Source organism: Solea solea, chromosome 10 (genome assembly GCF_958295425.1).
Source record: "Solea solea chromosome 10, fSolSol10.1, whole genome shotgun sequence".
NCBI classification, from domain to species: Eukaryota; Metazoa; Chordata; class Actinopteri; order Pleuronectiformes; family Soleidae; genus Solea; species Solea solea.
The window spans coordinates 22343837-22367343 of record NC_081143.1 but is presented as its reverse complement, the minus strand read 5'-3'; the positions used below and the strand labels follow the sequence as shown (position 1 = coordinate 22367343).

The following is a 23507-nucleotide window of genomic DNA, read 5'->3' as shown; positions in this document are numbered from 1 at the left end:
GGTCATTGCGTTGTCTTCATGACAAGAACTGCTTTAATATAGTGTTTTTATGTCCTTTTTCAACTCATACCTTTACAGGATCAGGTGTGATTGCCTTTATAGACAGATAGCAAATTATTCAAATTAAAACACCCGACACACGAGATATTGTATTTTCGTCTTCCCACAGTTTTGTATTCATACCACATAAAACAACACAACGACAGCCATCACACTCCACTGTCCATCAGTCTCTGTCCGTTCTGTTTCTTTGCAGCCGGTAACCTCAGACACAGCAGCTTCTTACAATCAAATATTAACCTCCTCATTCATTTTTCACACACAAACAGACTCTTTCCAGGTCAAATGCTGCACACAAGAGACGGTGGAGATGTAACTTTCGCCATCTGCTCCGTCCCTTTACCTTCCTGGATTCTGTTTTTCTGACTCTGAGGAGGAAAAAATCTTTGTGGGCAGCAAACATATACTGTTAATGTGAAAATCACATCAGCCATTAGATGAATGGCTAATGTGCTCTTACTGTACCACAACATCGTAACTTAAGTGTCTGCAATGGAATACAAGCTATAAGGAAGTAAAGTCTCAAGTACTCTGACTACAATAACAAGTAAAGACGTGACAAACAAAAGTCAACACTCCAGTCCAGTCCAGCTGATTCAACCTTCTCTAAACATCACATCACCAGGGTTTTTGTGTTTTATTGAACCATGCAATACAGATCTATGAACTCAATGAATACTGTTTTAGAAAGAAAAGCAACAAGGAGAGTTTGATTAAAAAGTAATACATTCTGAGGGCACTGCCAACTATGAGCTGATAACACAGGTAAAATATTTGCCTAAGGAAACGTCCTCAAAGGTCACCAACTGCAATTTTCGCCCACGACTGCAACAGAAACTCACACCGTGTGCATCCAGCTGATCTAATCCATAAACAGTCATTACTTATTAAAGATCTGACATGTCGTGCTGCTCACAGTCTGCACGGCCGCCCAACAACACACAACAAGAGCAAGTCATGCTGCAGGACAATGTTTATAATTCAAACAGACAAGTGAACTTCCTCTGGTGCACTGCAAGTCTGAGCTGATTCAAAGGTTCTGTGTTTCCCAGAAAGTCTATTCTTTGTTCTGGATCAGTGGCTTTTGCCATGGTATTTATTTCATTTTGTCAAGCAAAATAACACATGTCATGCTGGTCACTGAAGTGTGATCTCTGGCTTATCCACTTCATAATTCAGCAGCTACAGAGGGAGATTAACATTTGGTGGAAGTTGGAGTCATGTTGATTAAAAAGTGTACTCTACATGATTATACAGTATGTCATATACCAAGTTACCCACTACAAAATGGCCAGGATTTCTGAATAACCACTTAAAAATGCACAAGGACACATGTCAACACCATTTCTTGGCAGAACTCGCACCTTAAGCAATTTGTTTTTTTGCAAATATAAGGTTGGGACGCGAGTCATTTTCTTAAGGAAAATTCCTCATGCACATTATTGTGCAATCCATGCTACTTTGAGGGTTGGAGTGAATCTTTTGTTATGCGAAGCAGTAGAAGATGGACGGATGGATGGATGGATGGACGGATCGACGGATGGATGGTCTCAGTGATGCGTTACAGTGCAGGAACTACATGGAAATAGTATGGTAACAATGTAGTAATAGGGAGGTCATATTATGGCAATATACTAATAAAATTCCAGATTTGTTACCAGATAACATCTGTAATAGTGTAGTAAAAAGGAGATAGGGTTATAATGATAATATATTAGTCTGTGTTCATGTGTTCATGAGTTCAAGTTCTTCATGAGCAACATTCTTCTTTTCCTTATTTAATCAGAGTCCTTTTCAATCTGTATTCATACTTTCTTCTGAGTGTGTGTATAGTACACCTTTAATCATTGACCCCTTCCTGTTTAATAGAAGTTACCAAAAATAATAAAAGAATCACTCATGTACACGACATGATAGGTGCCATGAGGATGTCACAACCATGCCCAATCATACCACAGGTCTAGACAACCTATACCCTTTCAGGGTCACTATGGCAACAGATATGCCAACAATGTCAACGGTGCGAGGTCAGTGTGGTGGCTTATGTGTTAGAGCTGCAGCGGAAACTGTTTCACAAGCCAAGTGACACCAGGTTAATCGGCTTGCTGACATTTTGACATCTGTGCCTCACAAATGTCATTAGAGGAGAGAGGGGACGGCTGTACACACACACACACAAAATGGCTATCTTAGTGAGGAAACTTAATGTATTCCATAACCCTTAACCCTAACCCTTAACCTGTCCCTGATATGACAAAATAGTTGGCTGATCTACCAGGTTCTGAGGATTTTCTCTGGACTCAGTAGAGCATCCTTCGTCTATGCTGCTCCGTGGTCATGGAAAAACCTTCACAACATATTGAAGCTTAATGACTTTGTCTCCCTGAGTGAGTTCAACACAGTGATGAAAAACTATTTTCCATTTTTCTTTTGATTTGTACTGTTTTTTACTATTATAATAATAATAATAATAACAACAATAAAAATAATAACTTGAAAATTGCAGGGTGAAATTTTGATCGCGCCTGCATTTAGACAATGTAATATTTTTGTGGAATCAACCTTTTAAACTCTTGCAGCTGGTTGGACACTCCCCTCCCCCTCCCTGCAAACGTCCAAAAAAAAGTACAAAACTTAAACTAATGTTGTTTAAAATCCGTAGTAGTTCCAAGTCATGTGACCTGTTTGAGGTTTGAACCACGTCTCTACGTTAAAGTATGACGACACTGTGAGGCCGTTTTCCATTCATGTGTATGTGGAAATTCTTCGCAGTTCATTGCGCTTTTTGTTGCTATGGTTACATTCCTGTTCAAAGCACACATTTTGATATAGGATGTGAGGGGTTTTCTCAAAACTGTGGGACAAGTTTCACAACTAATTTTGAAAAAAGAAGAAGAAACGCGGAAGATCAACAATAGATGCTTGCTTTGCAAACCCAGTCAGTTATAATTATACTATTGTATAATTCCGTAACTACGTTATGGCGTGTCTTCTTGGCCGGGTCGCCCTCAAAAGTATCAAAGAAAAAATATAAAATTTAAAAACTGATTTTCATTTCATTATCAATTAGTAATTCCACTGTACTGTACTTTATCACAGTAAGTATCTTAGTTCCTATTTGTCTTGCGATACAGAAATTAGAACCCTGCAAACAGACAAAAAAATACACGCAGTGAGAACTGCCACACCAAAGTTGCCTTTTTGGAAAAACAGCAACATTACATATAAATCTCTGTAAGGATCTGCAACTTAAAAACAAAAATGTTTCCTTATTTGTGAGTTCAGACACTTTTTTCATTTATCTGTAATGACCGAGATGCCATCTCATTAATGTTTATATCTTGCTTTGAAATTTGTTCAATCATAAAATTAAACATTTAGTTAAAAAGTGACACATTAACTTTTAACAAACCTTCCAACGTCACTTGTGCAAACACCTGAGCTCTCAAGCGTTACAGAAAGAACTGTTGGGGAAAATCCCTGCATACTCAAATTGACTTCCCTGTAAATTCATCCTTCAGTTGTTACAGCTTAAAATGGCAACAAGGAGCTAAAGTCGGCATAATATATTTGGAGAGATTAACTAAAAAGACGGATTATTTTATGCTCAGGAAGGAAAATATGTTTAAATATCATACATTTGCTCTCATATTAAGTCAAATTGTAGATAGTGAGAGGCACCTACTCACATAGTCACCCAAATATAATTAATCTGGAGCCACAAAACCCATTTGACCCATAACCTTGACCTTTTGTTGAGTGATGCATAAAAATATTACTTACAGAAGTACTTGTATGTCTCATCGATTTGCTCATAGGTGAGTCCCAGAGTGACCTCTCGTGGCAGCACAGGCGTGCGCAGCCAGTCGTCATTGTCATAGCCAAACACACTGTCAGCTCGAAGAGTGTAGTTGGGCCGAGCCTCTGATAACAGACTCACGATCTCCAGCTCTGGCACGTCTGAACAAAGGTCTGAGTGTGTGTGTGTGTGTGTGGGTTTGTGGAAGAGGAAAGGAAACACAAAGAGAGGAAGGAGCACTTTAGTAACTATTACTTGACATATCACTTATAAAGGCACACTGCCCTCTGCTGACAAATGTGAGATGCTACATCATTCTCATTCTTCAAAAAAGACCCCAAAAATATACAGTTTTTTACTAATTTCCAGAGATAAATGTGTTATTCAATCATCAGATAGTGGATCTGAGGATACATGTGTCATTCCCACAACAACAGAGGATGTTGGGATTGAAAAAAAATAATAAGATTGACAAAATAAGAGCCCTACACTGCCCCACAACAACTTACTGAGTTTTGGTCAAGTTTTATGAGGAAAGGTCTGAAAAAAATCAAATAAATAAAAGAAACACTGGTCAAATTTAATCCGACTGTGAATTAAACAAACATAGCAATATCATAATGATTTTAAGTGTATTCTTCATTTGACCAAGTTGGGTAAAAAAATGGGTGAAACCGTCCTTTAAGCTGCACACAATGCTCAAAATTAGACATAGACCAATTCATTTGGGCAATGACATTTTTAACAATTGGCATCAGTTGATGATTATTTAATTAAAAGGCAATTATTACCTAGGCACATCATTTTTAGCATATACTGTAATCTACCTGTTGAAGTTGACACCTCATGGCAGGGCCGTTGTTCAAGGTCCTTGAGTTTCCCAGGTGGAGCAAACTGAAGAGGCTGGGGCTCCACGTCCAGGGCCCCTGGCGCCTCCTCCCGCCCCCCATGGAGGGAGAAGAAAGACTGAGGGTCCAGGTGAGCCTGTGGTGGCCAGGAGCGAGGAGAAGGAGAGGATGAAGCGGAGGCAGGGTGGGACAGCTTGACTGGGGCTGAAGGGTTCAGGGTGAAGACAAACGCAAAGCTTGGTGTGCCACTGTGGGACTGAGGCCCCCTGGTGGCTCAGGGAGAAAGTTTCCAGGGCATCAGACTCTGGCCGGCTGAGATTACGACTAAGAAAATAAAAAGGACAGACAAAAAAGGAAGAAGGAAAGATTTTGTTGGTTGTTAGTTAGTGCCACAAAAATTAAATAAAGTCAAAATGTCACTCAAACCCTTTCACATCTGCCTGGTTTTGCTTTGTCTCTTCTAATTGTTACATTATAACTAGCAAATAAAGTAATAATTCATTATTATACAAAACAGCAAACTTTAGTGACATAAAGTACTATCAGTATGTACAGTCACTTAAATAAGTGAGTGTAAATTTAAAACTCCAACCTGAACTTGTTACCTCAGCTTCTAGAACATCTAATTATGTAACCAAATGTGATTCATTTATTTTTCATAAGATCGCAACTCTCCCCAATTTCCAATAACCTTTTGTCAGACAGAAGAACCTTTGAGTAAAAAACAAAGCAGGGCCGAGCCTCCAGTCTGTTTCAGGGTCACACGGATGAAGTTACAAGAGCCTGAAGAAGCACACGGATCGAGTTCCTCCGCATAAATGTAACACATCTATAAACACACACAACAAGAGGTACTGTACGTGTGTATATAAAATACACACAAAAGTCTTATTTCCTACTGTAAGCAAAATGTGCAGACAGAATGTACCATACTGCATGTGGCTTTGATTCATAATGTGTATGGAATTTTACAGTATATACTGCATGATATCAACACTCAACAGCCACTTTATTAGGTACAGCTCTTCAATTACAACAACATGCATCGAAATGGGACTAAAAGGTGATTTAACTGACTTTAAACGTGTCATGGTTGTGAGTATTTCACCAACTGCTGAACTATCGGGTTTCCCCACACATCTCCAGGTTTTACAGAGAATGAAAAACACCCAGTTAGTGGCAATTCTCTGGGTGAAAATGCCTTATTGATGTGAGAAGTCAGAAGATAATGGCCAGATTGGTTTGAAATGATTGACAGGCAACAGTAACTGGTAATAGTAATAGTATCTCAAATAACCACGACTAAGGTAAGCAGAAAACTATCACTGAACACCTCGAAGCAGGCGGACAACAGCAGCAGAAGACCACACCCACATCATTTGGTGTCATGTGTACCTAATAATGTGGCAGGTCAGTGTACATTACTATCTCGTGCTTGATAAATGAATGGCCTCAGGTAGACAAAGAGACTTTTAGAAAACCTAGCACACTGTTTACAATATGTTCCTGCAGATCCCTTCTTCTGTATTGGTTGTCACTTGTTCCATGTGTAGTGATGGAGGCCATCTTGCAGACCCGTCACTGCCACTATCTGAATAATTCCAACTGCAAGCTGTTGCATTCCCCTGCAACCAATGTCATGTGTGCTCATTTGGGCAATAAGCCCTTGAGACAGAGTTATGGAGCCTTATAAAATATCCATTGAGTGGCAGTTCTCTCAGCAAAGACGCATTGTTGATGCCAGAATGATACAAAGGGTTTTTTCCGTCTTTGTGAATTTATTTCATACATAATCCTTTTGGGTTCATATGAAGTGTATTTATTTTTTTCTGCTGGCAATTTTGAAAGATTACATTTTCATTCACAACAAAATTATTTCAATTTGGACATAAGGCTATGCAAGTTAAACATAGCATTTGTTATGTAGTAAATTGAGTTGAGTTGGTCGATCTAAGTGAATCAAACCTCTAGTATTTTATTGTTATTGTTGTTTTGTTTTTGTTTTTTTAATTTTGCTCATGTGTTTCCCTCAGATTGAGCTCCTGAGAGAGTCTCAGGAGAGTTATTTATTGTTATTTATGTTATGTTCATGTCTGTCTTTAGTCTGTTGGCTGTTAGATTTTTACCTTTCACACTAACTGCATCCAACCTCAATAGTATGTAGTTCTTCAGTATAAGTTCTTGTATATTTGATTCATTAAATCTTTTGTTGGGTTTTTATGACACAATACTTATTATCAACTTTTTGCATCTTGCACCTGGCAAATACATATAACAAAAAAACTCATTTAAAAAACAAAAAGTCAAAACTAATAAAAAACTAAAACTAATGAAAAATCCAAAACTAGTATAACCTTGCAGATGACCCCACCAGCCACTTTATTAAGTAAAACATGTATTTTTAAAGTAAAAAAAAATACAGAATCAATAAAGGTTCATAAATGATCTGCCTTTTCTTAATAAGAAGTGTCACATATCAATATCAATACATCGATAAGAAAGATTTCCTCATGAACTGACATCACATAGAGGTTGCTGGTAAAGAAAAAGAAAGCACACTTGATGCTTCACCCAGTTATTACAGTCAATAAAATATGCCAGCCAGAGGGCAAAGGGTTAGGTCCCTTTTCAATAACAGCTACTAAACAGTCATGTGACAGTCATGATAAGTAAGTACAGAGCGGGCACATGCACATGACATACACAGCTGATGACTGCAGCTGTGTACACATCATAACACACCCACATCTTTACCTGTGTGAAGTAAAGCCCCCAGCACTAATATCACTTTCACCACCACAACCAAAAACCAACCACCAGAGGCCATTTATTCCACGTCACCTCTACTGCTTTCCTCTATTCACCACAACAAAATCCAATTAGCCGAGTCCTGTCATAATCTGTCACCTCCGTTAAGTATCTTGTTTTGTTTCTCCCTTCATGTTCCATGTCTTGTCTTCCTGTTTTATTTTGAAAATCACTCACCCTTGTCTCTGTTTCAGGTTCCTGTCTACCCCGCCCCCTTCCTTGTTGGCGTGCACCTGATCCCTGATTGTGTCTACCACACCTGCTTCCTATCACTCCCTAATCAAGCACTGCTCATATTCCCCTCTGTGTCCTGTCTCGTCGCCAGTTCGTTGTAGTTCATAGCTCACGTCCCAGCACTCTCTTTCACAGCCATAGTCTTGTCTTCTCGTGTTTTTGAACCTTGCCTGCCTTTTTGGACCTTGCCTTTTTGCCTGACGTTTTTGTACCTCTGCGTGATCTCTTTGACCTCCCGTGTACCGAACCTCTGCCCGGTATTAAACTCTGTTACTGACTGATTCGTGTTCTGAGTCCTGCCTTTGAGTCCCTTGTTCTGCTCAGCCATAGTTCATGACAAGTCCAACTTAAAACTAACTCAAATTGTAGTGAAAATGTGCTTAGTTTCCTCTTTGTAAATGAATTTCATACATAATCCTTTTGTTGTCCATATGAAGTGGATTTATTTTTTCTCTGCCAGCAATTCTGAAAGTACTATTCATTTTCATTCATAATAAAATGTTTTCAACGTGTTTTTCTTTAAAATGTGGGACATAAGTCTATGCAAGTTAAACATAACGTGTTATGCTTTTGTCCATTCTGCACCTTTTGCATGGAATATGTTGCAGAAAGACTGGAAACGAACTGAGTTAATTTCATTGAATGCTTTCAAATCTAAACTGAGAGTTCTGAAGGCCGACTCCACAACATGCACTTGTTTTTCATAATGTGCTTGTAAATTCAATCTGAATTCTTTTATTTGTTTTCCGTTTGTTTTAACTGTGTAAATGTGTAACTGTTGAGTGTATCTTGGCCAGGACTCCCTTGAAAAAGAGGTTCTTAATCTAAATGGGATTTTTCTGGTTAAATAAAGGTGAAATAAAAATGACCTTTTTGCATCTTGCACCTGGCAAATACTCCACATTCCAAAAAAACTGAAACTAACACTAAAACTAATATAAACTAAACTAAAACTGAGCATTTACAAAAAAATAAAAAATAAAACGAAACTAATGAGAAATCCAAAACTATTATAACCTTTTAACCATTGCTGACAATTAAACTTTAATCAGCAAAGAGCAAAGGTCCTCTCACTTGCCACAGACTCACAGACATGTTTGGGTAAAAAATGATCAATTTCACATGCATTCAAAACAAAAGCTATGGTTATAAGCTATTAAAAAAAAAGGCTTGTCCCAGCATGTCATGTTAGCACATCAGTTCTCTGTCATGTTCAATTTAGCAGTAAGTGAAACACACAGTTGGTCAGTTAACCATGCAGCCAAGCGAGACCACTTAGTCAGTCACTTAGGGGCAACGCAAGGGATCGTGGTTATTAGCCATCGCTCCCTCCCTTTATGTTCTCGCCTTTTATACGTCCGTTGCTCGGCATTATGCCAGAGGGGAAACAAACCCAAACAGTCAGCTGAGTGATCAGCAGGAGCATCATTCATTCATTCATTCATTCATACAGAACATAATGGAAGTGCAGATTCCATTAGCATACCATGTTCACAAACAGCAAGAGCAGGGGGGAAAAATGAGCAAAATGGACTTAAAATGCCAGAGGAGATTGTTTTAAGTTAACTGTAACCAGAATAAATGTGACAATAATGCCTTTTACTACTGGCTTCATGTCACGTCAATACTTTTATTCATTCGTTAATGGAGCAGATATCCTCCCTCTGACCTTGGAGCCTGGACTAAACCTGAACTGAAGTAAGGTAAAGGGTGTTTGAAAAGCTCAGTGTTGGGTCTCTCTGCAAACAATGTCCTTCCAGGAGGGTGTGTACGTGAGCAGACGCACACATGAGTAAAAGTGAGAGGGAGGGAGTCAGGCGGGGGAGGGAGAGTGGACGTCTGCACTGACGGGGGTTGATAGAGGGTAGCATTTGAGACATGGGTTACTGAGACGAGATAAAAGTCATTAACGTGCTATGAAGTCTGCCGGGGGTCAGACAGAATCAGACAAACGGGGCTGTGAGGATCGGAAAACTGGAAAGATCGACAAATTCATTCGTGCAGCAAAGTTCCCATTTTCTGTTGTGGCTGGGACAGAACAACAGTGCGAGTTTAATTTACGACTAAACTACAATTATGACTTAAAATCAAATGTAGTTGAGCAAAGGTACATTTAGTAAGTGAAAATCATGTCTTATGTCAGTTTAGTATGGAATTAAAAACAGGGCTGTACCATTTGTGTAGAATATCTTTTTTTTCTGATCAATAAGTTGTGATTATGATTTAACTAAAGTCAAGGTTCAGTTCAATAATTAAGGTTTTATAGATTTAAAACAAGATGGAGCATTACCACATAAGATACCATTGAAATAGTAACTACTACACTCTAATGCAGGGTTCTCAAACTCAAATGACCCTGGGGCCACTGAGCATCTAGTCTGGCCAGTAGGGGGCCAGTCAAGTGAAATACTGTTTTTGGAATAAGGCAACTATTCCATACTTGTATGTGGGCGATATGAGCTTAAAATTATCTCACAAATTCCATCATGATATCACAATGAAAATAAAGCTGTGTCCCTGTTGATATGGAACGATGCATAGCTCACGATAACAATGTATCTCTGCTCTAATGCAAGGATGATGACTTGAATGTCTTCATTTTCTGCAGTATTGGACATTACACTTTTTAATGGCATAGAACAGAGAACAGTTAAACTGCAGGCTTTGTGATTTTATAAATGTTCAGGTCATATATTTTGTAATAAAACTCACATAAAACTTTCAACTGTATCTGTGGAAAATGACAAGATTGGAACATCATCATTTGAGCCTAATCAGCCTAGAGAGGATAAGATGACCACCCAGCGGTGGATCGATTGTATGTGACTGCAAGGAGATATGTGGACGTGCATTTGCTCACAATCGGAGTCCACAAATAATCCACAATACAACCTGCTTGCACACACACACACAAACGCAAGCACAGTCCTCATCACGAGACATTTTATGGACCAATCTGACAGCAGCGCAACGTTTTAAAGGTAATGTGCATCTTTATAAAACTGGCAATCAATGGAATATTCTGCTGTCCGGGTTCTTATCATAGATTGTTTATTGAAAATCTTTCCAGCAAAATGTTGAGACTAAAATAGTGGAAAACACTGAATTAACAGCACTATATTTCAACAAATCACATTTAAATTCAAAGCTATGCACATATAGTTTATACATGTGTGTATACATTTTATATCATTAACCTAATCTAATATCTGAGGCATAATAAAGTTGTATTAAAATTGTGCCTCGTCACTAAGCGTCTCAGATCAGTTATTATCTCATAAAAACACTGTGTTCTCATTAATACAAATGACAAGTGCTCTGAACTGCTGCCACCCTCCATAGCATTGAATTGGAAGATTAGTTAACAATTAACAAGCCAGTCATACTCCATGTCAAGTTCCCACAAAGAGGCAAGTTTATTAGGCATTTTGGGATATCAGTCATAAAGGTGACTCATAAGTTAGCACGCGAGAGCTGACAATTTCAAGCTCCCTCACAAGCAGTCAGTCAAGCCGGGTCTTGACTGTCAAGGGTCTTTATTCAGATGTTACATGTGCTGATATCTCTTAAATGGTTTAATGAAAAATTGCTTTTTAAACAGACAAAAGGTCTGTGCAACACAAGCACAAAGCCAGCATGGTGACAAAAGCAGGATGTGATGTCAGACACAAAACAAATATTGAGGTTTGCCACATTATAGTGCGCTTTAAAGGTACAGCAGATGGACCGGTAAAGACCAAGCAGCTTATATGGACAACAGATGATTACGCACCAATAATTAATCCTATAAAAAGCTAGTTAGGCTTCAAATCTTGAAGACAAAAGTGAGGATGTATATACATCGACAAAACAGGCGTGGGAAACAACAGGCCGGTGTACAGGAGACCTTAATAGTAGCAAGAATGTCACCCTGACAACTGCAAGAGCTAAATCTGGACAGTAACTCCACTTGAAAAGAAAGTGGTCCTAAAAAAAAAAAGCCAAAATACCTGTCAGTCACTTTGTAAACTCAACATTTAGCCCTTTAAATTTGTTCTTCTATGGGAAATGAAAATATCTTGTATCCATCCAACTTAATCCCCATTAAGATTTAGTCAAGAATAACAGCTATTCACGCTCAAGAGTTAAGGATAAGTCAGGCTGCTGAGTTTCTGACTGCCATGACCTTTCAAACTGAAAGACTACTGAGAGAGCAAGAGTCCAGGTTAAAATTAATGAATCCACACTGTAAATTACCATCAGAAATAATCCAAAACCTGTTTTGTGCCTCCAGTTAGTCCAGTTAGCAGGATTTATTGTGGCTTTAAAATACACCATTATGTCCATGGTACAGTAAAAGAACAGATAGTGAAGAAGATCTTGAAATGCATGCTTGTTGTCTCTTAATCATTTTTGAATCTGACCCCTATTTCCTGACCTAAGCACTTTTCTTCAGTCTCACTTTTCTTCAGTCTCTGAATATGTAACTAAAAAGAAACTAAAAGGAACCAAAACCATGAGCTGAAGTGTCACACTCAGCTGTAATACATTCATTGTGTAGTTACTGTGTCTTTGCGACACACACACACACATTTCTGCATGCACATGAGGCCCAGTAACAATTCTAAATCCTACCTGAGATGATAACCTGTTTCACTGTAACCACTCAGAAATAAACTCTGCTAAGTGGTTGTGTTTAACAAGCAGAAAAGACAAAACAGTTATTCTACGTATAAACCGTATAAACCCCTCCAGTCAGAACAACCAGCTGTTGTCTATACATGATTTATAACGCACTGGTGTCTAATATTATATGTAATATTAGACAACTTCTCACATGACATGTGTGCTCTATGTATGCATTTGGTCTGTTATTGACTACAGAAGCAGCAGAATGTAAAACAACAAATACAAAGTAAATAAATAAATGTCAGGACGTCAGAGGGTCTGAGAGAGCACACACTGGGTAAATCACATGGATTAAAGCTAGTGTTTACATATGTAAGTAATAGGTGGAAAAACAAAAATAAAAGCCTCTTGCTCGATCAGGGCCAATCAATACTGGCAACAGAAATAGACACCATGCTAAAAATGCTAATAACACTGAATGAGCCCACCAGTTTTAGTGTTCATTTAAAAATAAATAAATAGTTTACTCACTGTGCTGCTGCTGCTGCTGCAAGTGTTTTCTTAGCATACGATGGTCTGTGTGTAAGAGAGGTAGTGAAGTCAGTGTATCCCCCATCAAATAATAAAATAACCTCTGCTGCTAATGCTGCTTCACCGGCCGGCTTCTGCCCTGTGCTGAGTGCGTCCTGTCAGGACAAAAAAAAAAAGAGGGAGTGAGAGCAACAGTGAGGCGGGGAGGAGGTGGAGCTGAAAGAGGAGTGAGATGAGGAGGAGCAGGAGTAGGAGGAGGAGGAGTAAAGACATGCTGGTACGACTGGGCAATAATTCATAAACAATATATACAGCTATATACTTTACTTCAATATCAATATTACAAAGGTTTGGAACACACATACATACATATATATATACACATATAAATATATATTATGTTTATGTACTGTGCAACTGTGAGACACAACACAACTCCCTTGTTAGACTTAAAACTTGTCCTTTGTCTAGCTCCTTTTTATTCCACCCTGCGTTGTTGTTTTAATTGCATTTTTAGTTATTATTTCAAAGTTAAAACAGGGTTTTAACCTCTCGACTCTATAGCCTTTTCCTATTTTATTCCAACCTGTGTTGTATTTTACTGTTTTATTTGCATCTTTGCTTCGATTTTGAAGTCAAATCAGGGTTTTTATTTTTTGACTTTACTAGACTTTTCTTTTTCATTCCACCCTGTGTTGTGTTGTGTTTTATTGTTTTATTTGCTTTTATTGTGAAGCACTTTGAGCTGCAAGTGTTTGAAATGAAATGAAATGTAAACTATAAATATATATATATATATATATATAATTTGGCACAGAATAAAAGGAACTATGCGTCCAAATCCAACCGCACCACATTTTTCATCACTGTGCCCTCCTTTCCATGCGTCCCATCAACTTCAACCCCTCTCATGTCACATGACGAACATGCAAAATACATTACCAAAAAACAATTATTGTATAAATTATATAACAGAAATAAAGATTGATTTGATACCTTTACCATTGTTAAACCATATTTTTAAGTCAAAAAATATTCATATACAAAAATACGAAATGGCTATAAAAACAGGGGTCTGCAATATGTGGCTCTAGAGCCGCACGTGGCTCTTCAACACCTTTGCAGTGGCTCTCTGTAGCTTTGGAAAAAAAATTGTTCATTTTTATTTTCTTTCTTTCGTTCAAAGTGAACACTTATTTTTTTTAGGATATCAAGGCGATAAATGAAAGTGGTTCAATATTTCGTCAAAATGTGATATTGATAAACAAACAATGTTTTTTTATATATATATCTACATATAAAACGTGGCTCCAGATTGACATTAATTTGGGTGGAGAAGAGACAAAAATGGCTCTTTTAACACTAAAAGGTTACAGAGCTCTTCTTAATGACTCATCAGAAAAAAAACTGAATGAAGGAATCACTCAGGTTGTGTCCAGCATTGTGTAACACGACTCCTCCCCCTCCGGGTTGGGCGAGCAGTCAGTCAGCGACGGCAAAGGGAGGAGGTTTGAGGTGTAACCGCAATACTGTGACATCATGTTACACTCTGCTTAAGGTTATCACGTCTCCAGAATCTCATATTCTCCCGTGCCTTGATCCAGGTGACTGTGATGCAGGAGCAGGTCAGGATTTACCACTTCCTAATACATGCACATGCACACTCATTTGCATCAGTCACTGTAAAGCTGGGATTGAATTGAATACGATACCTCAGCATTCATCACAGGCACAATCTCTGGAGCGCTGGTGTCACACCCAGTAAGAAGCTACATCAAAATGCGGCAATTTGTTACTTTGGCATTTCTAATCCCTTTTTGACCTGTATGCCATGGGCTCTCACTGCACAATCTCTTTTTGTGGCAAGTCTGGATAATCAAAACACATAGGTCTGATAAACCTGGCTTATTGTAATGCTGGGGACAAAAATCACACTGTTCTGCTTCATTCAAAACAACAAATTAAAAACAGTTGCAGACAATGTCTTCCCTTGTGTAGTTTCATTGCCACACAACAACAGCTAATAATGTTCAGTATGTTTTGCTTTGTGGTCTTATTTTAGGAAGTGTTCACCAAAAAAGGCCTTTTACTTACTTACTTACTTACTTACAAATCTTCCACTTGTTCTAAAATAGAAGCATAATGTCTGCCTCCTCTGGTTCCTAACATGAAGCCTGATATAGTCATGATATAACAGCTCAAATATTCAGTTACATCACACAAGATGACGTATGAAAATGCCTCAACTTATCTGAAGTCTCTCAACTGAATCGCTATTTAAAAAGAAAAACATGCCAATCTTTGGTAAAGAAACTGATGTACTAAGTATCCATTGTCTACAGAGGCTAAAGCAGGATCACAAGTTAAAAGTGGAGTAAATGGCTGAGTGAACAGGAGGAAAACAGACCATTAACATAATATTGTTGGTCAACAACAATGTGTTTCTGCCAGAGGCTTTTGTTTGTCTGTTTCTCTGAATAAACTAGAGTTACATGATCAGATGAGCCCAGGCATCATTCCAGCAGTTACAGGTCTGGACAAACTAGCAACGTCAAAAACAAACTAAATGAAATAAATTCTAAATTTAAATAACATTTTCAATTCTCTATTAAAGCTCCAGTGAGTGACTTCTTTCGCCTATATTCCAACCGTTCTCTTTCGACATTCGTTTTGGTGCCTCACAACCACACTTAGGTTAGGTTAATTCCTTAACCTAAAGGTCTATATTTGGAAACTTTGTTTCACCTCACTAATGTTTAGAGAACCGGGGATAATTCTTTAACTTTACGTTTGCTGTCTCACTTTACTAGTTTAGCTGTTAGGCTTTCGCCTTCCCTCCTCTGTCACTCGTGATGTAAAACACATGTCTGTGTCTCCACAGACATGGAACCAAAACATTACTATAGTGAAAAGCTAAGAGAGAGTCATCATGTGAATTAATTAGACAATGATTTAAATGTAATAGACATTAATTGTAATTCCTAAATGGTTGAATAACCATAAAAGTAATACAAGTGAAATTTATCTAGGAAAAAGGGGCACTCATTGAACATTTTTTGACAATTCTACAGCCATAAATCCAGGTGGCCTGATTATCATGATGGTCATAAGAGGGTTTAAACTGTGTCATTATAAAAAATACTACAGGGAGTTATTAAACTTTTCAGTATCACCTCTCAAATCTTAAGTGTCAAAAGAAGGAGGAAAGTCAAAGACAGGCTGAGACAGAATTTCTCCTACAATAGTCATACTAATCATGTGCTTCTTACTTCATGATAAACACAGACTTATAGTTGAAGTTTGTGTTTGCAGTGTGTTAAGCACAGTCTCTGTCAGTACGTTGAATCTTAGCTGTGTTGAAGTCACAGTGAATAATGTGCAGTGCTTCACACACAAAAGGTCCCATTCATTTCCCAGCACAGTACAGTAACCTATGTGCACACAAAGAGAAGTGTACACCTTCTGTCAGGCCTGTGCGCACTCTCTGAATCTGCGGGGTAAATTAAAGTCTACACAGGTTATTGTTTGTACCTCCTGCAGGATGCACAACAAGGACATTTTATTTTAACCTCAAAGCAGTGGAGTCACAAGTGTTCTTGACAGAGGAGGCTTTTTTATATATATGAAAGGCACATTTGTTCTCTGACATTTCGTTTTCTGTCCCTGAGTTTCCTGCTTTGCTTTATCTTTGTCTGACAAAAGCAAGTTGCAAACATTCATATAAATACAAATATTATTATTACAATACAGTCAAAACCATGTATCTCAATCACTGAACTACTGTTGCTCAGCTATTTTTCTATAGTTTAATAGTGGTGAGGCTTTTTTTTGTTTGTGTGGAACACCCTCCCATTGATCTTAGAACAGCTACCACCATTGAAATATAAAGAAACATAAACACTTGTTTTTTCTTTTTTATAATGTGGCAATTCATTTACGTCACTATCTTGGTACCATATTGTATTACTATTATTTATTATTTATTAATATATATTATTGTGGTCTGCTTTTTATTAAACCAATGCATTTTATGTGACTGTGTAAAGCACATTCAGCTGCATCACTACATTAAATGTATTATTATTATTATTATTACTACCATCATTATTATTCAGAATCTTTATTCAGACTCTTTATTGTCATTATAACGAGACATCGCACAACGTAATTAAAACCTGTGCAAACATTTTCTAATTTTGCACAGGTTTTCCAGTGCAAGCATTTACAAAATATAGAAAGTAAGAAAATAAAGGATGAATGTTAATATGTTAAAAAGAAACTACAAAATCCTTAACTAACTGAGAAAGACAGTCACACACAGACATATTGCATATGTCCTGAACTATGAAAACATGATTGATTAAGTGATTAAAAGAGATGTAAACAATGTAGTATAAGTATATAAGCAACATTTAAAACGTGATGGCAGATGGATAGAAACTGTTTCTGAGTCTGTTTGTCTTAGTCTTCTTGGATCAAACAGTGTGTGTCCAGGGTAAATCAGGGTTGTTGTTATTACTAAACGCCTCATTTTCGTCGTTTATCTCATTTGTTCACTTTTCTGGTCCTGGTTTCTGGGTATTTTTTAGTGTGAACACAAAGAGTAATGGAAAACGAGTGTCTAAGTCTTTATATGTGCACGCAAACTTGTATAAAGGTTAAAACAGCACAGTTATGCGCAACTTCATTCAAGACCAAAGACCAATGATTAATGTGTGACTCCAGTGAAGGAGCAGCTACCTACAAAGTCACTGTTTGGTTAACTTTAATAGCAACATCAACACTTCCACCACAGACGGATATCCCACCCTGCTCCTGCTACTCATGCTCCTGCTGCCGCTGAAGCAGTGGAAATTTCCCCTCACCAAGTTTGGACAGAAACAAACAGCAGAGCTGTGTGACAAGTGACAGCGACATGAGCGAAGAAAGAGGCGAAAAACAGGTTCAAAACTTACATGTTTGTTTCACTCGTGTCTCTGTTCAAGGTCGTTAATGTCGGCGGCGCCGGAGAGAGACCTGCCCTCAGCAAACTTGAAGCTCAGCTGTCAAAGCGGCTCCTCGCTGTTGCTGTTGCTGCTGCTGCTCTGTGTTCCATTTGGTCATCGCTTGACCGCGAGGCATCATGGGACATGTGGTTCTGTCACCACACTCGTTTTCCCCAGCAGCAAACGTCAAGAAAAGTCTAGTTTTTTATAACCCTTAAACACACCTGGGACATTTTTATGTTTTTGGATTTTAATTTCTAGAATATGTTGTAATTTTTTTCATGCATAAAATGTATGCCAGGTTTAGCATTTTTGAGTATCAAAAATGTTTTCATGCATGTTTTAATTTTAGTCCATTGTCCACAACATTAACTAAAATACTCACACTAACACACCTAAGCACAAAAATGTCCTCATTGAAACCCGTTCAAATCACTATTGTTGATGCATCATGACAAAAACATGCCAATTTAAGGGTTAAAACTTCAACAAAAAAGTCATTAATGTTTGATATGTATGATGAGGACTGATGTTGGTTTAAATTTTTTTTATTTAATAATAATGTATAGCTTAATTTTTGGTCCTCCAGGTGTGTTAGCGTAACTTTTTTGATGGGTTAAGGGTTAATGACAATATAGTATTTTTGTTGTTTGGTTTGTTTTGTTTTGTGCAGCAAAGTATAATACTTTAAACAAAACATGGTAAATTAAATCTTTCAGGTTTTAAAATTGACTTTAAAAAGGTGAAATAATACAAAAATGTACTCAATTATAATAATGTGACCTTTTTCGTGTTATATTCCCTCATGTGGAAATAGAGTAAGGGTCGATACCAGCAACTGGTCACATGCGGTGTATTTTAGGCCGGAGAAATCACGTCACACACCCTGTGGATATTTTTGGTTGACAATCTGACACAGATCACACAGTTACATTCACACATGGCGACAGATCATATAATCTGCCAATTTACACATATGGCAACAGCTCATTGGCTACACGGAAAATCTCACATGATTGTATGTTGTGTGCTTTTATGTATAAAGCAATTATTGGTCTGCTCATGTTTAACTTCTGTGTGTGCGTGATGCATAAATGTACTGATAAATATTATCTGTGTTCTAAAGACTTTTGCTTTCTGTTCCAAATGTGTGCAGAAAAAAACTGTATAGTCTGCAGCATTCACTGAGCTGCTGGTGTTCCATTTATTTATTATTTAAGTCTGATGTCGTTTGTAAGTATGTTTGTGGTGTGTGTGTTTGAAAGTCTGTTCTATCATTGTGAGGGTATGTAAAGAAAAAGCCAAAATAAACCAAAAAAAGTCTGCCAGTAAATGAAAATTTAAAAAAAAGATTTGCTATCCTTAACACATGCTTGAAGATCTCATAGGAGTTGATGATTTACTCACATATCTTAAGCTGGTCCGTCTCCAGCAGGAACAGAGTCCTCCACAAGCTGCTGGACATCTGTCTGATTGTTGTGGTTGCCATAACAAGAACATCTGCAGTTTATTTTTAACAGCCTCTTATTTTATCTGGATCTCCTCAAACTAGTAAGGACACCCACATGTGACTGGAGCAAGTGCTGAGCTATTTTAGCCCAGGAGCTCTGCACCAAACCCACCTGAGAATGTGCACAGACATATGAAACACTCCCTACAGACAAAGAAACACACACAGCATTTGTAGTGAGGACATAAACAATGCATTAGCTAGCCCCTTTCCCTAACCTTAACCATTACAACTAAATACCTAATCCTAACCTAAACCCAATTCTAACCCAAACTTTAAAACCAAATCCTAACCCTAAAAAAGCCAGTTTAAGGTATAACAGAATGTGAGGCGCAGACAACATCCTAACATCCTAACATCAGTCCTACTGCACAAATCAATAAATAAGAAATACAAGGTCACTGGTGTTGGGACTTTCCCCCTAAATGACAATAGAAGATTATCAGGAAGCGTCCAGTTTGTTTTCCTGCCCATCATTTACTGCAGTAGTTTCCAGGGAGAAGAGGGTGGAGATTTTATATTTCTTTGATTTTTATTTACTTTTTATCACACACACACACCCACATGCTGGTTTTGCATTCTTTGTGTGGACATGCATAGACATAATGCATTCCCTAGCTCCTTACCTGAACCATAACAAAAAAATAGACCATTTTTTTTATCTTTGTTCATAAAAATTCACAGATTCAATCCGATTTTTTAAAATGTCAGTACTTTTTGCTCAAATTATGTTATCAGATTGCCTATAGGTTGTGCTGGAAAAAAAAGGATATAAGACGCTCTATATTGCGCATTCTTATAACCTCTGTACATACGTTTTATCATAGCAATGGAAAAAAGTAGCCTAAATGCTCTCTATTCTAAGAGTTAAAGTTACAGCCTACTAGAGACATGTACACACACCTGATCTGACCTCTGGTCTTGTTCAGGGTAAACTGATCGTGAGTCTCTGTCTACCTCTAGTGGTAAACGTCTGAATGAAGCAATGAAGCAAAGGGTTCACCAGGTGGTGCAAAAAGTCTTATTAGTTTTATCTGTTGTGGATATTTTCATAAAATGTGAACATATGTTATACATGAAAGTATCAAAACAATCGACAACATGTGTTGAATTAAAGCTTTAGGTACTGTACTGCATGATTTTCTGTCCAGAGGTTTAACCAAATCATGTTGCTTGTTCTGGATAAATTACTCACGGATAATTGAAGATCTAAACCTTGGATTTTTCTGTTTCTAAAAATCAGTTAACTGACTTCTATCAAGGCTACTCTTTCAGGAGCAACAATGCTCCTTCATTCATCTGATATTTTGTGCATTGATTATCTGTATTGTTTCATTTTTAAAACATTTATTGTGATAATATTTTGGTCCTGTCATTCAGCCCTACTTTTGTTCTATTTTACTGTGCGTTCTACCTCCATTTTTACACTTTTCCCTTTAAGTGTCACATCCAAAGAAACTGCCGCAGTCGCAGTGTATAGCTTTCTTCTCATACAGGTGGTTTGCGGCAGCTCCACCATTGTCTGTTGTTCCCAAATATTCCTGACAGCCAGCACTATCTCTGCATGTCCTCCATTCCTACAGTATAGGTGTTGATTAATAATTTACCACAGCCTCCATCAGCCCACTGAGCGAGTGGTCTGCTTGCTCCAGGCCACTTCCTCTCCCAAGGACAATGGGGCCATTTCCTGTGGGGTATGAGGATTGGTGAGGGTGAAACAGGCCACTATTGTAAAGCACGGACATCATACTACGAGTGTTTCCTGCCCTTGGAATGAAAGACGGACTGGGCCCTACAGTGGGATTCATGCTGCGTTTGCTGGGAGGTTACAGGGCACAACTCGAACCAACGTCAGCCACACACCAAATGATTTAGATTCCTGCCGACAGCACATTCACAGTTTCTCTGGATATTATGGACATAATGGCTTTGTAAACACGGTTGCTTAATTATCATGCCAATATCTGACATTTTTTTGGCCAGTTATTACTTATTTATGTAAGTTTTGTACATTTGATCTCAGAAACTTGATAAATGAGTGATAAGTGCAGTAAAACTTTATTTTTTGTTAGTTTATTGTTTATGTTATGTTATTTTGAATAGTTGAAGTGTCCTGTGTTCCCTGCTTGCATTGTCATACTGAATAAATGTTTTGATATGTAGGCATAAATAGTTCACAATATAAATGTATTTATGATGCAAAATAATTAATCAACAAAAATAACTATAATTGGTGATATTAAGTGGCGGGCAATATGAAATTGAGTGTGAGACGTCCAATTTCACATGTGTAACTGTAGTTCAATTCTGTGTAGTGGTTGTGATTATTTATGGGTTACATTTTAGGGAGGAAAAGAATAAAAACAGGCATCATATATTGGCATCCTCTAAATGATAATGATGTCAGATGATGTCAAAGTAAACATAAAGTCAGGGCTGAAACTATAAAAATATGTTCTGCTTTCATCAGAGTCTGAGCGAGCTGCCCACTCTTTTAAATCCTGGATACTTTTTCAAAATAAAGACACTGCTGTGTTTAAAACAAAAGCACCATTCATGTCACTGCCGCCTCTGTGTCCACTTTTCCAGGAATATGTGAGAAAGCCAAAACAAGTCGAAGAGAGAAAGAGACACAGAGAGAGAGACCCAGTTTGTTTAAAGAGCAAAAGATTCAGATGGTTAAGTCTGGAAATATCAAAGCAGTGTCCCATAATAAACATCAACACCCTCGAGCCACATGTGTGAAACCTCAAGTCCTAAAGCTATTTTTAAATTAAGGGCCATCAGTCCACACTTACTCTGTCAAATATAAAAGGCCTACTGTGTAACCAGCGGCAGCCCTGACGGGCCTTGTCCTCCTCCATACACGTCTCTTTTAGGAAGAAGCAGAAGATGACACATGTCACAAAGGCCACACATGAAAGAAGCAGATACAGTGTGGCCCGAGGCAGGACCGTCTACAACCTGAGCTGATCTGAGCCTCTTACACTGTTTGACAAGTTTGTTGCTTTGTTTTTGTTTGGGTTTCTTTGCTACAGACTTATGTGCACGCACACACGCGCACACACACACACACAGTTTTTGCAGCCTGGTTGGTGTGTAGTGGTTAGCACTCTCGCCATGGCAAATTTCAAATAATCAATTAGATGATTTTTTTTTATTTTTTTTTAAATGGACAAACATTTAATTGACAAAGACATTTAGTTGTGTTAGTAAGTTGTATTAATTGATTGAATGATTATTTGTTGCATCCCTCAACTGCATAGTATATTTACACGGGGGGAAAGGAGAATATTATGTGTATGTGTGTATGTGTGTGTGTGTGTGTGTGTGTGTGTGTGTGTGTGTGTGTTCTTGTACATTTTGACACGCCCTTAAAAGGGCTTTTTGAGGGTTAAGACCTGGTTTTAGATGTAGGCATAGGCACTTCATTGTGATGGTTAAGGTTAGGGTATAAGGGGCTAAGCAATGCAATATGTCTATAAGTGTCCTCACTACGAATTCTGCACAGAAATGTGTGTGTGTGTGTGTGTGTGTGTCTCAGTGCATTGTGTAAGCAGCAGCTCCTCAGACAGTGCATTGTTTCCTGGCTGCTGTGACTCACTGGTTTGGTTTCGTGTTGTAATCAAGGTGTGGTCACACAGGTGCTCTGAGTACAAGGCAGTGTCGTGCAGTAAAGACAAACAAAATCACAATACTAGAGGACTAATATCAGCAAGCTCGGCATGCTCAAATGTTATTATTGTTGGGTATTTTTTTAATGCAGTTAATGTAGTTTCTACTGTGTTCTCCTTTGGTGTTAGCTCATTTAAATGTCTGCTGAGCTTTGTACTTTGCGTTTACACACAGTACACACTGCTGTGTGGTATGTGGTCTGTGTCCGCTACTGTGGTACATTAAAAGAGAGTTGAATAAATGAAATGCAATAGCATGGCTTTTTACCCTTGCATAGCATAAAAGATGGAGCAACAGTGTGGGTTTTTTAGTGATAAGGAAAATCAATCTTGCAGCAGAATCTCTGTTTATTGTTTTAAGAATCTTTTTTAAAGAATAGTGTTGTTTAGATGATGTTAGATGATGTAAAGGTGAGTTGATAATGTAGTAGAGCGTTGTATAAATACTCC

The 23507-nt window shown here is 38.0% G+C and overlaps 1 long non-coding RNA gene across 1 annotated transcript; it reads right to left on the bottom strand.

Annotated features, from left to right (window-relative positions):
* Nucleotides 1-4848: 4848 nt before the first annotated feature.
* On the bottom strand, nucleotides 4849-18974 carry LOC131466938 (uncharacterized). Its single transcript, XR_009241460.1, has 3 exons — nucleotides 17844-18974; nucleotides 12889-13043; nucleotides 4849-5031 (listed from the first exon to the last, which is right to left on the bottom strand). It is a non-coding gene; the product is annotated as an uncharacterized LOC131466938 (long non-coding RNA).
* Nucleotides 18975-23507: the final 4533 nt, after the last annotated feature.